We start from the raw sequence: 14,829 nt of genomic DNA on the forward strand, positions 1-14,829 counted from the left end.
ACAGTACCAGCATGTCAAACTTATCTTCATACTATCGGATGTACATGCCGACCTGCAAAACCACGGATACATGAGGGTTGGCTGAATAAAGTCAAATGCTCTGAGAGGCCAAAATGGACCGCTGAGCATGGACGTCTAAATCACCAGATTTTCGCATCCATTCTAACTGCCCTCAGAACAGAACAGTTTCTTACAACTCATGGCAAGACAAGAAGATGCCCTCACATGAATAATTAATGGTTTAATAAGAATGGTGACAATGAAAATTACACAGGAATTAAAATTTTGAAAAACAATATATGCAATAAATTACTAAAGAGGATCAGAGGCACAAATCCCGATGGAGCCGCCCTACTATAGCTACGGACCAGTGCAAAAATTAAGGGACGGCCGGCGCAAAAGCAAACAGAAAAAAAACAACAAAGAAACCTCAGAAACAGGACAAATAATAAATATAAAGGTAAGGTAAGAGGGAATGGCATGACTGTAGTGGTAGCATGACAGAGCTGGGCAATGGGCATCATGCGGCCACAGCATTACAACGCCCCGTACACAGGCGGTACAAAGTTGTTCTGATTGAAGATACACATATGCCTCGAAGCTCAAGGAGGTACCAAACTCTGGGAGTGTCACAGATGTACTGCAGCCGCTCAAACCAATGCACCAGCCTCACTCTCTTCCACCACACTCACAATTTACCCCTATACCTGACCACCAACCCCACAGGCCAGCTGTCCAAGGGCATGGGTGTATACAGTAACAATGTACTAGAACAGCACTCGGTAGAGCGCATACCTCTGCCAGGCTGAACAGTTGATGTTTTGTATCCCAATGATGGGCCATATCAGGATTCGGACCGAAATCAAAATCTAATTTGCTTGTTCTTGTCACCTAACCAACTCATCTACCAAGTTTAGTCATACCCCGTCCATTAACTTTTTAAAATATCATGTTATATATCGCTTTTCGCCTGATCTCTCAATGGTGAAGAATCACATGAAAATTAAATAAATCTCGTATCCGAATCCATATTCAGATCTTCACCGAAATCGAATCGATTAGTCCTCGTCACACACACAATCTGAACACCAAGTTTCGTCCAAATCCGTCCATAACTTTTTGAGATATCCTGCTATATATAGTTTTTGGCCCGATCTCCCAATGGTGAAGAATCACTTTAAAAATTCTAGTAGCCGAATCCGAATCCGAATCTTCAGCAAAATTTAATAATTTCGTCCTTGTTACATATGCTACCTCTCTGCCAAATTTTGTCCGAATCCATCGACAACGTTTTGAGATATCATGTTCACAAATAGACAAAAAACAGACGGGTGAAAACAAAACCGACATCCACCTTCGGTGGCGGAGGTAATGAGGATACACATTCGGTGGCGGAGTTACTATATAATTGTAACTGTGACGTGGAAAAAGGGGAGTAGGGCTTGTATAATATATGTGGGAAAGGTTATGCACAAATTTTATGGGGAACGCATGGAAAAGTAGGTCTTATACGAGCCTCGACTAAGAATATAAAAAAATTCCCCCAACCAAAACCTTGATCTTTTCTACCCCTGTTAATCCAACCCAAAGCCACGTCCTTCAAATTCCCTGTTCTCATTCCTGAAAGCCATTGTAGTGTCCATCTTGTTTATACCATGTACCCCGGCCAGCCCTCTTTCTTCTCCACAGATCAATCGATGTACCTGTTCCCTACTGCTGTTGTGCCTGCCTCTCTCCTCCCCCTTTGTCTCCTGCTCTCATTATTATATTTTCTTTGTGTTAGTTCTAATACGAGCCGAGACTGAGAATCAAATAAAAAGTGCAAATGTCATTGGGGACGCATGAAAAAGTGCGAAGGTCAAGGGGACGGAGGTAAACGTGCAAAGGTTAGGGGGAAGGATGGGAAAGTGCAAAAGTTAGGGGGATGGATGGAAAAGTTTGACGGTCATGGGGGAAGGTGGAGGAATTGGCAGATAAAAAGGTCAATGGTTATGTGGGGGTGGGGGAGGACGGGAAGAGGGGAGTGAAAGTGAAACATCAGCACTTGTATTGCATTTCAATTAATCAAGGCGATACTGTACCTGTAATGCGATTGGCCCTACTCTTATATTATTTTTTACCGAGCATGGGGGAAATGATGAAAAGATGAAGGCAGAAAAAAACAAAACATGCGCGATCCAGAACCAAAGTAAAGGTCGTGTGTCAAATGCAACAAAGCAACGCACATCATTATTCCATTGATGTTATGCATTTGGTGAGCACTTGTTTATGGGACCAATATTTCTCAACCACCGCAGACAGTGCTACCCAGTTTATTGTATTTGGAATAGTTGGGCAATACGGAACAACTGCATTTCAGATTACCGAATGAACATTTTTCTTTAGTTTCACCGAGTCAAACCATCATCTTGTTTACTGACCGTGTGGCTTGTTGTTGGGAAGTGGTTCGAGCAACGTCCACTTGGATGAACGCCATACACTGTGTGAAACAGGTTATGGCCGAGGATTTGAATGTAATGATACTTTCTCATAAAAAGGCAAACCAAAAAATATATATATAAAAAGAAGAAGAAGAAAATGATGATTAAGAAGAAGGGGGTAAGCAAAGAGTGCATCACACACAAACATGGCACAGGTTGGTGGGTTACTATTGGGATTAAACAAAATATGAATGGATAGGCAAACATTGGTTATAGCTCAAGATTTAGAAATGGGAGGAAGAGGAGGAATTGAGGGGTTAAGTTCACGTGTCCTTAAAACCTTTATAAAAAATAATACATGAGTAGAGCACAGGGGTTTCTAGATGTAATTGGGTGTGTGGATAAAAACAAACGAAGAAAAGTGTGGGAAAATGTTGCCTATTAATAAAATATAATTGTTGAATGAAGGTCATCAATATGCAGTAAGGGATAAAGTTATTTAATATTATTAACCTATTGCATCTATTTGTAATCTATTGCAAAATAATCCGGCGATTTTGAACTGCTTCACCAGGATTCCAAAGCGAAGGAAAACCTGAATCGAGCTCCATAATTCATTCCTCAATGGACAATGTAAGAAATGTCTAAATTAAACTTTTAAAATACATTTTGCTTGTGAGAGAGTTCTCAAATGGAAATAAGTCAAATTAATCAATATCTGGTAATTAAATCCCATGCTCCGATTTGAGATTTTCCTTTAATCCAATATGGATTTTAGAGATTGCAGTATATACATACACATACATATATACATATATATATATATATATATATATATATATATATATATATATATATATATATATATATATATATATATATATATATATATATACAGTGGAACCTTGACTTACGAGTTTAATTCGTTCTGTGACCGAACTCGTAACTCAATTTGCTCGTTTCTCAAATCAAATTTCCCCATTAAAATGCATTGAAATGCTATTAATCCGTTCCAGCCCGCCAAAAACCACACCAATTTTTTTTTAAATATGCAGTATATATAAAAATATCTCGCGCTTTATATTTCACCTGTATGCAGCATACAAGTTGGCAGGATGGCCTGGACTGGAGGTACGCACACTTGACTCTAAACTGTCCAGCCTGGGTTTGAATCCCGACCCAGCTATAACCTGTCATGTCCGTGTTTCACAGGCAGGGTGATTCATCAATGTGTGTACCGCTAAACTGGGCGCCCCGTTTGCGTCCCATTAGTTGTTGGATGTTAAGGATCTCACCGTGTCTTCCACAAAGAGAAGGCGAGCTATCGCCGGCACTCTGAACAAGTTGTGGCCTGGCATGCTCTTCTCCTCTGCCATTATATACGTCCTCCTCGGCATCTTTTTCCAGAAGAGCCCTGTCTCGTCACAGTTGAAGATTTGCTGGGGGATGTATCGTTCGGCTTCTATCAGTTCAGCAAAAGTTATAATAAAATCTTCAGCTGCCTTCACATCTGCCTCACCAAGTCGACAACACGCACACCTCGCTCATGTTTTTCGACGATTGCGTGTTTTATATCCAAGCACATCATCCTCTTCTTCTTCTCAGTACTGCCCTTGGCACTCAATTACTTAGGACCCATGGTTAAAACTAAGAAATTTTCCAAAATAACCAACATGCGAAAACAAAACAGCAGCGATATACGGCAGATATGCTTGCACGGCAAGATAACCACGTGACCGGAACCCACCTGGTGGCGGCTGGCGTAAGCTCCAAAATAACCAACATGCGAAAACAAAACAGCAGCGATATACGGCAGATATGCTTGCACGGCAAGATAACCACGTGACCGGAACCCACCTGGTGGCGGCTGGCGTAAGCTCCAAAATAACCAACATGCGAAAACAAAACAGCAGCGATATACGGCAGATATGCTTGCACGGCAAGATAACCACGTGACCGGAACCCACCTGGTGGCGGCTGGCGTAAGCTCCAAAATAACCAACATGCGAAAACAAAACAGCAGCGATATACGGCAGATATGCTTGCACGGCAAGATAACCACGTGACCGGAACCCACCTGGTGGCGAGTGGCGTAAGCTCGTAACTCAGATCTCGGCTCGCATCTCAAAGCAATAAACCGCCCGAGCGACGGCTCGTATCTCGGAAAACTCGTAAGTTGGTGCACTCGTAAGTCAAGGTTCCACTGTATATATATATATATATATATATATATATATATATATATATATATATATATATATAACAGTCACTTGAAAAAGTAAGTACACACCATGTAAAGTTTTGACTTTCTCAACATACAGCTATTTGATCTTCATTTCAACAATATTGATAGACAAAGGTGATATAATATAACAAATATCATGAAACATTTATATTTTGTAGTCAATTGTACAATTTAAATAAACAAAAATGCAAATTTCGCATGTGTAAAAAGTAAGTACACCCTTGGCTCTAATAGGTGGTATTGCCCGCTTTGGCAGAAACAACCTCAAGTAGGCATTTCTTATAACTGTCTACTAGTCCCTGACATCGACTGGGAGAAATTTTTGCCCACTCCTCCATGCAGAATTCTTTCAGCCATGCGGTTTGAGGGGTTTCTTGCATGCACAGCTCGTTTCAAATCCCCCCACAACATCTCGATGGAATTTAGATCCGGGCTTTGACTTGGCCATTCCAGAACTCTCCATTTCTTTCTTTTCAGCCATTCCTTGGTGGATTTACTGGTATGTTTAGGGTCACTGTCATGTTGCAAGGTCCACCTTCGGTTGAGCTTCAACTTTCCGACAGATGGCCTCACATTATCCTCAAGCACCCTCTGGTACAATAAAGAATTCATAGTGGATTCTATGATGGTGAGCTGATGCAGCAAAGCTGCCCCAAACCATAATATTTCCACCACCATGCTTTACAGTTGGTATCAGGTTCTTGTGGTCAAAAACTGTCCTTGGTTTTCGCCAAACATGTCTTCTGGTACTGTGGCCAAATAGCTCTACCTTTGACTCATCTGTCCAGAGCACATTGTTCCAGAAGTGCTGGTCTTTGCCTAGGTGTTCATTGACAAACTTAATCTTGCCCTGATGTTCTTTCTGGACAGCAAAGGTTTCCTCCTGGCACACCTCCCATGTATATCAAATTTGTGCAGCCTCTTTCTCATGGTAGACTCGTGCACTTTGACATAAACAGTGGCAAGAGCTACCTGTAGGTCCCGTGATGACATTCTGGGGTACTTAGAGACTTCTTTCAGCATCTTGCGGTCTGCTCTCGGGCTGAACTTGCTGGGGCGGCCTGGCCTGAACAAGTTCGCAGTTGTTTGGAATCTTCTCCACTTGTAGATGATCTTCCGGACAATCGAATGATTGATTTCAAATTGTTTGGAGATCTTTGTAAACCCCTTCCAAGACTCATAGGCATCTATAACCTTCTTTCTGAAGGCCTCAGAGAGCTCTTTTGATCTAGGCATGGTGACACCGCACACTTCAACAACAAAGAGCAAACCAAACTAAATGTCTGAGGTAAGAGGTTCCTCCAAGATCCTCTCCAATGATGTTCTAATCATTTGCACCTGAGCTGGCGCACCTGATTCTAATTTTAGGTATTTGAAGTAGTGATAAATGTAGCTGTGTACTTACTTTTTCCACATGCGAAATTTGCATTTATGTTTATTTAAATTATACATTGGACTACAAAATGTAAATGTTTCATGATATTTGTTATATTATATCACCTTTATCTCTCAATATTGTTGAAATGAAGATCAAATAGCTGTATGTTGAAATATGTTGAAAAGGTCATAACTTTACATGGGGTGTACTTACTTTTTCACGTGACTGTATACCTATACATATACATATACATATATACAGTCGTGGCCAAAAATATTGCCACCCTGGAACTTTTTTCAAATAACTCACATTTATCTCTAAATATAAGTTGAAATAACAAAAGTATTTGGTCTCCACAATTCTTTATTTCACTGTTAATATCACAGAAACTTGTATGTTTTTGATTCAGAACTTAATATACTTATTTTAAATCAGAAAATAAAAAGAAATGACTGACAAAATTATTGACAACCTAGACTTAATATTTGGTAGCACAGCCTTTGGACAAAATAACTGCAGTCTAGCGCATCCTATAGCCATGAATGAGCTTTCTGCATCTCTCTGTTGGCAGTTTGGCCCACTCTTCTTCTCCCAACTGCTCTTTTCATATCTCCCCACAGGTGTTCAATGGGTTTTAGATCTGGACTCAATGCTGACCACTTCACAACAGTCCAGCGTTATGTCCTGAACCATTCCTGGGTGCTTTTTGAAGTGTGCTTGGGGTCATTGTCTTGCTGCAAGACCCATGACCTTCAACGGAGATAAAGCTTTCTGACATTGGGTTGAGCATTGCTCTCCAAAATGCCTTGGTAATCTCCTGATATCATGATGCCATGCAGACATTCAAAGTACCCAGTGCCATAGGCAGCACAGCAACCCCCAAAACATCACTGAACCTCCTCCATGTTTGACTGCAGGGAAGGTGTTCTTTTCTTCGAAAGCTTAATTTTGTTTTCTGTAAAGATAGAGTTGATGTGCTTTACCAAAAAGCTCTAATTTGGTCTCATCTGTCCACAGGACATTCTCCCAGAAGGATTTTGGCTTGTTCAGGTGTGTTTTGGCAAACTCCAGTCAGACTTTCTCAGCAGTGGGGTCCTCCCGGGTCTCCTACCATAGAACCCTCTTTCATCGAGTTGGTGACGGATGGTGCGAGTTAAAACTGTCGTACCTTGTGTCAGAAGGACAGCTTGAATCGGTTTGGCGATTGATCGAGGTACTTTCTCCACCATTCAAACAATCCTTCGCTGCAATCTTCGATCAAGGTTTCTCTTGTGGCCACGTCCATGTCGTTTGGCTTCAGTGCCATGGGCCTTAAACTTCCTGATAACATTGCGTAAGGTGAACACAGGAACACAGGAGATGGACTTGTAGCCTTGAGATTGTCCATGCTTGGCTACAATATTGTGTCTGACCTTCTCAGACAATTATCTGGTTTTCTTTCTTTTCTCCATGCTCATTGCAGTACACACAGTGACACAAAACAGCAGAATGACTCCTTTTGTCTAGTCAAACTGGTTGAATGAGTGATTTTTATATTGCAGTCACCTGCAACTCACCATAGGTAAGTTCAATTCCAAAGTAAAGGAGAATCACCTGCTTGAAATCTAATTATTTCTAACAACTTCTAAAAGGTGCCAATAACATTGTCCGGTCTATTTTAGGATTTTTGTGTGGAATAAGCTAAGATTTAGTAATTTTTCAGCTTTTTTTTGGTTTTGTTCCATGGCAAAACCATAGAAATACATATGTGGTTCCCAAAATATATTTTTATTTTAACAATTTTCTGGAGGAAATGGTGCATTATTTGAAAAAAGTGCAATGTTTTTGGCCACAACTGTATATATATATATATATATATATATATATATATATATATATATATATATATATATATATATATATATAAAAAGAGTGGTGTATTATGGGATGAGCCCATCGATGGCTATGACTCACAACTGAGTTAGTTATATTGTACGTATTCATCATAAAAAGCTGTTTTAACTTGGGGACGTTAAAGCTTAGCCCGTCGTTCATAGCAGATGAGGGTGTCTGACCAACAGTATAGTTCAGGGTTCTGGTGATAACTAGCCTGCTTATTCGCAAAAAGCACCGGGGGATATTTAACATTGAATTTGACTTAAGTTGAGATAAAGTATAATTTGAGAGATACCTAAAAGCATCGGGGATGGAGGGATGCATGGATATTGGCAAGATTGTTAGGTAGCTGAGGTGTGGATGAGTGATTGGAACCCCGTTATAGTAGGAAAATGGGTGTTCCGGGGTGCTTCAAATGAACATTGAAGTCAATGGGAACAATAAGAATTCGCTCACTTTTTACCGCCGTCACCAAAGTTGGACCAAGGATTATGTTTTCATCCCTGTATATCTGTCTACACGCAGGATGGTTCAAAACGTTGCGGATTGGTCCGGATGAAACTGGATGGAAAGTTGGGTGTGTGACAGGATGAACAGATTCAATTTTGGTGAAGATAAAGATTCGGTGTGGAGATTTTTTTTTTTTCATTTTTAAAGTGGTTCTTCATAATTCAGGGATGGATGAGGCCAAAAACGATATATAGCATGATATTTCAAAATGTTGTGGATGGGTTATGACAAAACGTGGTGGACAAGTTGGGTAGGTGACAAGAACAAGCCGATTGGATATGTTGTTTGACGTCTGGATGCAGATATGGCCTATAAGTGGGATACAAAACATAAATTGTTCAACCCGGTGGAGGTATGTATGCACTCTACCGAGAGCCGTGCGAGTTTAGATACGTTTTCAAGGTCATATCCGGTTTTGATTTTTTTTTCACCTTTCTCAATTTGACTGGTAGTTTTGCCACAAGAGATTCATGATCTGTACCACAATCTGTACCTGGCAGAGTAGTGGCAGATTGCACAGCATTTCTCCATCTTGTATCGATTAGCCTGTAGTGAATTTGATTTCTGCATTTCCCATCAGGTAAAGGCCATGTGTGCAGTCCACACTTGGGTTATTTGAACCATGTGTTTGCAATTACAGAACTCCAGTGTTCACTCCCTTGGCTCATTTCAGACATGAAGTCTGTGCTTTCCTGCAATCCCTGGTGCTCCTGCTTCTCCAATTTTTGCATTCCCGTCTCCCATAATAATTAAAACACCTCCTTTACGCACCTGTTCTACCAGTTCCTGCAACTTCCCATAAAACTCCTCCATATTTTCTTCATCTGCTACAGAAGTTGGAGCATACTTCTGAATTATGTTGGTGTCCACTGGATGTCCTTTCGACCTCTGATATTAACAGATCATTGACCGGGTTTTATCCCAGTACCGACTCCACCATCTTCTTATTGTAAATCACTGCCACTCCATTTCTTTTGCAGTTTTCGTGTGTCGAAAATAAGACTTTGTAATCCTCAGATTGAGACTGCCCCAGTAGGGCGGGTCATACTCAGGTGCCAAAATGAATCTGAAGGAAATCCTAACATGAGGGGTGTCTATATTATGTTTTTTTATGGGGAATTCAAATATGAGTTTATTTTTTGGATAGGATAACTCTAACCTACATCAATTTGTATTTCTAAATTGCCAATTTTACCCTTTCGAACCCCTTTATACGATATTAAAAGATATAAGGGAAATCATTCATATTGACACAGCCAAATCAAATGTACATATTTATTAACAGGTGAACTGCATGTATATCACTGGTTACAATTACAAAGATCAATCTCCTTACTTCTTGAACTTTACCAGGTTGCACAAGTCCTGCTTTGACTCATTCTTGGACATCAGCCTCCTGCTGGTCCCCTGAGCCCTGATGCCTCCATCCCTCTTTTCCTGTGAGAAGTACTTAGCAGAAGTCTCAGTCACCATTTTAACAACCCTCTCAATGCTTTGTGTGTGGCAAGGCCAGTTGAGCACCTCCATGGGGGTGTTGATGAAGTTCTTCACCTCCAAGGTGCTTAGGGAGCAGGTGAGAGGTGGCTCTGACACACCTTCTGACCAGCTGATCAAGTTACCAATGCTGGAAGCATCACAGTTGATGTCAGGTGTCTTTCTGGTCCTGATAGAGGAGACCCCAGCTGAGTGTCTGGGTCCCCCTCTACCCTGATGGCCAGGATTCTCTCCACCCCCTCAGTCCTCTCCTTCTGATCCTCAGAGCACAGCAGTGTTTGGAGGATGGCTTCACTGTGGGCATATCAAGCAGATCTTCTCACAGTCAGCATCACAAGGTCCAGCACCTCCTTCCTCTGGGACTTGAGGCAGTCCAGCTGAAACAAGATGTGCCTAGGCCCTTCGATCCAGGAGTGCTTGACTTTCACGTTGAACCAACATGGATAATACACTCCAATGATGAATTCCACAATGAATTGCAGATTCTTCCGGTTCTTTCCTTTCAGTCCATGCTTTGACACCCAGAGCCTGAGAAGTCTGTTCTCTGTGGTGAGCCAGCGGCTGTGGTTTACTGGTCCAATCTCCACTAGAGCCAGCCTTGCAGGAAGCACTCCATCCCTGATTGCACAGACAATTTTATAGCCATAGTGTTGATCAGTTGAGAGATCTTCAATGGCCTTGTCAGACAGCTTGATCAGTGGAGGGCCAACAAAGATCCGGGTGAAGTTTGGATTGATATCCAAGTCTGTAGCAGAAGCAAGGAGCTTTCCTATTGGCCCGGAAAATGTGTTGTCTGACAGAGTAGGGCCATCAAGGTGAACAATGACATGGCGCAGGGGAAGTTCACCAGTGTGCAGGTTGCACACCAACCAGACCAGCTTTCTCCCCAGGTGCAGCTCCAGCTTCCGCATTACTCCAGCTTTCACACCAGTGTTGACATTTGTTGAGTCTCCTCCAATGACCCACAAGGTCTGATCAAAACCCCTCTCTGTCAGCCAGGCAAACAGGACCTTAGCAATCTGCTCTGCATGTGACTCCTCTTTAGTTGCTTTCTCTGGGGTAAAGCGGAACAGATAGTAGCTACCAGGCTCACTAACAACACTATAGTGTTCTTCCTTGATCTTTGCAGGAAAAGATTGGTCACTGCCCTCAGCTTCCATCATCACATTGGTCAGGTCAATCCACCCATCAAAGAGGATGCAGGAGATCCCCCCCCTCCTCCCTGCACTTCTCATCAAACTCTTCCCCCAGCTCTGTCATCAACTTCTCCTGTGCTCTATTGACCTTGTTCTTATCAATCACTTCACTTGTATTGTCTTCTGTGATGATTCCTGCATCAATCAGAGCTGCAGTTGCTATCGCTGCAGTTGGCCTCAGCCCTATGCCATACCTTACACGAGCAAGGGCAATGTTTAGAATCTCATCATAGTTTTTCTGGACCTTTGCTGAAGCTGCAGGCTCAGTGTCAGTTTCAGGGAAGAGCTCAACTTCAGTGACAAACTCATCTTCAGCACCACTTCTCTCCAATTCCAGATCCTCATCACCATCTGACAAAAATCTCTCAACATCCTTCCTGGCTGCCTTCTCTGCTGCTGCAGCATTTTCCTCCTTGCTCCTTCTCCTTTCTCTGCATTCTTTTTCTTTTCCTGCCTTTCCAATGTCCTCACCTGTCTCTTGTGCTCTGGCAGATCAGGGCTCCCCATTTGGTGGGGTCCTTTACTTCCAACCTTCTCTTTCTGTCCCTTGATGTAGGCAAGATCTTTCACAGGAATCATTTTCTCTCTGCTGCAGGAACAGTTAATGTGGGCTTGGATCACACAGCCCTCACCGGCCTCACAGCCTCCCCCCTCACAACTGGTAATCTGACACTTGCAAGTCAAAATATCAAATAACTTGTCTAACTTGACAATGAACCTCTCTTTGGCATCAAGTTTGCCCTTCCCAAGAGAAAACTTCACTGCCTGATTCCAGACCTCCTTGAGCTTGGACATGATGGTCACATTTTCATTGATAACAGGAGGCTTGAAAAGAGCATTAGCTTTGCTCCACTGACAAATCAGACCAGGGTAGATGTCAGACGCGAGCTGGTCCACTGGGTAGTTCCTCCTGTCATCTTCACTTTGCTCCCTCAAGTAGATGCCATACCTCAGGATATCCCTCACAGTTGGCAGTTCAGACACCAACAGCTCCTGCCCAGTGCCAACAAGATTACTTAAATGAGAACTTGATTTCATCCTTGTCCTGACTTGAGCCATTTTTAGTAGTTCACACTGAAATAAAAACAATAATACACAGGTAAGTATCCACTACAGACAGATATTAAGGTATTACACAGGTATTACAGAAAACCATCAAAATATTCACTTCACAGGTCACTATTTCCTTCACATGTAACTCAGGCTAGCAATAGGTAAGTACACAAATCAATTAACAAATATAATATAAAACAAGGTAATTTACATCTAAAATTATTATCTATTTGTTCCTCAGGTTCCTAATCAAAAATGTACTTACTGGCAATGCCATAAGAAGAGAAGAGAAGACGGATGGATAAGGATTGCCAACCTCCTCCTCAACATCGAGCTTTCAGCAACAAGATGGCTACAACTGCTGTCCCAACAGGAAGTTACTAAAATAAAAGCCCTAACTTCAAAATAAAAAACGTCTCTTTTTTTCCAGAAGAATAGCAAAATAATCAAAAATTTAATAATAATCAACTGCAAATTGATGTAGGTTAGGGTTATCAGAATTTTAAAAAACCTCAGATTTGTGTTCTACACACCAAAATACGTAATATGAACACCCCTCTCGATTGATTTCCAAAAAAAAAAAAGTATGGCCCGTCCTACTGCCCCAGTGCCCCATACCAGTCCCTAAGATGACTTATCCTCAATATTTCAGTTATTGCCCTGTCTATCTCTGTCTTTATTACATCAAACTTTTCCTGATTAATTGACCTGATATTCCATGTCCTAATTGTGTGAATGTTTGAGAAGCTCGGAGGAAGGCGGAGGAATGAAAACACCTTTTTGATCATAACTTGAATAATTTTCCTGTGATTTTCACGATGTTGAGTTTTATGGATAGATTGTGGATGGGGACACATTCTCCTAAATACATTTTCTCCCAAAATGTTGAAGCCCAAGGTATACTTCAAACAAAATATGCCATCATTGGATTTAGGCCAAAAGCCAGGGGGGTTGACTTAGCCTGTCATCCTTCCGAGGTCGGCTAATTGAGTACCAGTTCACTGGTAATTCCCTGTTTGTCGTAAAAAGGCGACAAAAAGGGTTGGCGGCAGGAAGGGCATCCGGCCGTAAAACATTGCTTCAAATAGGGGACCAAAAAACAACAACAACCACGGTCCCCGAAAAAGGCCAACCCCCGCTTGCGGGGAAAAATGGCCTCTAAAGGTGTTTTTTTTTTTTGTTTTTTTTGAGAAGCTCAAACTTAGACTGCCAGTTTTGGCAACCTCAGTGACTAGATGTCCTTACCGATTGATCCAGACCCATCATAACGGCCAGTTATACTCATAAAAACATTTTGCTACAACGACAGATAGTGGACAAAATTTTGGAAACACCGTCATAAGTGATCATTTGCATAGCATGATGCAGCATTTCTTCCCTGCTGGGAGTAGCGTCTTTCAGGATGACAATGCTACAGTCCATGAGGACAACGTTACGAGGACTTCATGAGTTACCCAGCTACAGTCCATGAGTTACCCAGCTTCCATAGCCCTACCAATCGCCAAACCTCAATCCCATAGAGCATTTCCGGGACCGTCTGTTGAGGCACCTAAGATAGCGACTTTCGCCTCTATCAAACAAATATGAATCGGAAGACATCCTTGAGGAAAAATGGTGCCACATTCCTGCAGAACAGTTCCAGATGCTTGTTGACTCTATGCCACATCATATCCATGCCATCCTGGATGCACATGGTGGCCAAACACCTTGCTAAGTGACATTCTGTTGAGATTTCCATCTTTTTGCCCACAACCTGAATCTACCTGCAATCTACGCTTGCTGCAACATACCTACCTGGAATCCACCCCCACAACCTCCTTAGCTAGGGTGACCACAGACGGAACACAAGAACACCGGACAAGCGAATACTCCCCTGCCATCCCTACAAGCAAAAATGAACTCATAAAAATAAACATTTTTACCTGCAATGCAGGTCTACAGGAGCTCCACATGATTGTTGCTATTGTTGCTGTTGTTGTTGTTGTGGTTGTGGTTCTTGTTGGGGATAAATTTTTGAAATGTGCACCCATTGGTCAGACAGCTGCCAGACCCCACACATTTTTGCTCGACTCCACCCACCATGGTAACCAGACAAAATATGGCCACCATCTTGATTTTCTGGTCGGCCTAAGACATCATGACTGTAGGCCTCTGCTGATTATAACCTGGCCGGGTTTGTTGCATCAGATTTCCGTTGGCTTTGTTTGGGTGGAATGTTACTCATGATGAGGGACCCCGAAAAATGTAATCATATGTTGAATAAAAATTATTAGTAAGGTTTAATCAGGCCCATCAGTACACGCCTTTATAAAATATAGTGTAACAATTTTTGAACGCCACCATATTGGGGTTAAACAGTCTGTGATGTATCAGCTCATTCTGATATAACCATGGTGGAGGATGTAATGGATGAGGGGTGTAGAGTTAATCTTTTAATGCGAGTTTCCAAATTGGTCCGTTACTGGATTTCATAGCAGGTTGTGCCAAGACCACAGCGCAGTTATTCTTGGTTTTTAGCGCACATGGAACATAGTTCCGGGGAGCTTATGCGATGGCGCGTCGTCAATCAGTCAGTCAGCACTAACAAACATCTCCGAAACTGTTGATGGGATTGTGACCAAACTTGGCACAAATAACCTTTGATATATAATAACAAAG

General features: G+C 41.9%; 1 protein-coding gene across 9 annotated transcripts in view; it reads right to left on the reverse strand.

The window, feature by feature from the left end:
- Window positions 1-14,829, reverse strand: part of LOC137439021 (phospholipid-transporting ATPase IF) — a 214,811-nt gene that overhangs the window by 194,555 nt on the left and 5,427 nt on the right. For 7 of the 9 annotated variants that reach the window (XR_010986841.2, XM_068134597.2, XM_078767624.1 and 4 more), the window contains exon 2: window positions 2,421-2,479. The exons of the other annotated variants lie outside the window; for them this stretch is intronic. The gene's annotated coding sequence lies outside the window, so the exon portion shown is untranslated. The remainder of the gene's footprint in view (window positions 1-2,420; window positions 2,480-14,829) is intronic. 9 annotated transcript variants of the gene reach the window in all.

Source organism: Myxine glutinosa, chromosome 13 (assembly GCF_964187855.1).
Source record: "Myxine glutinosa chromosome 13, kmMyxGlut1.1, whole genome shotgun sequence".
Lineage (NCBI taxonomy): Eukaryota > Metazoa > Chordata > Myxini > Myxiniformes > Myxinidae > Myxine > Myxine glutinosa.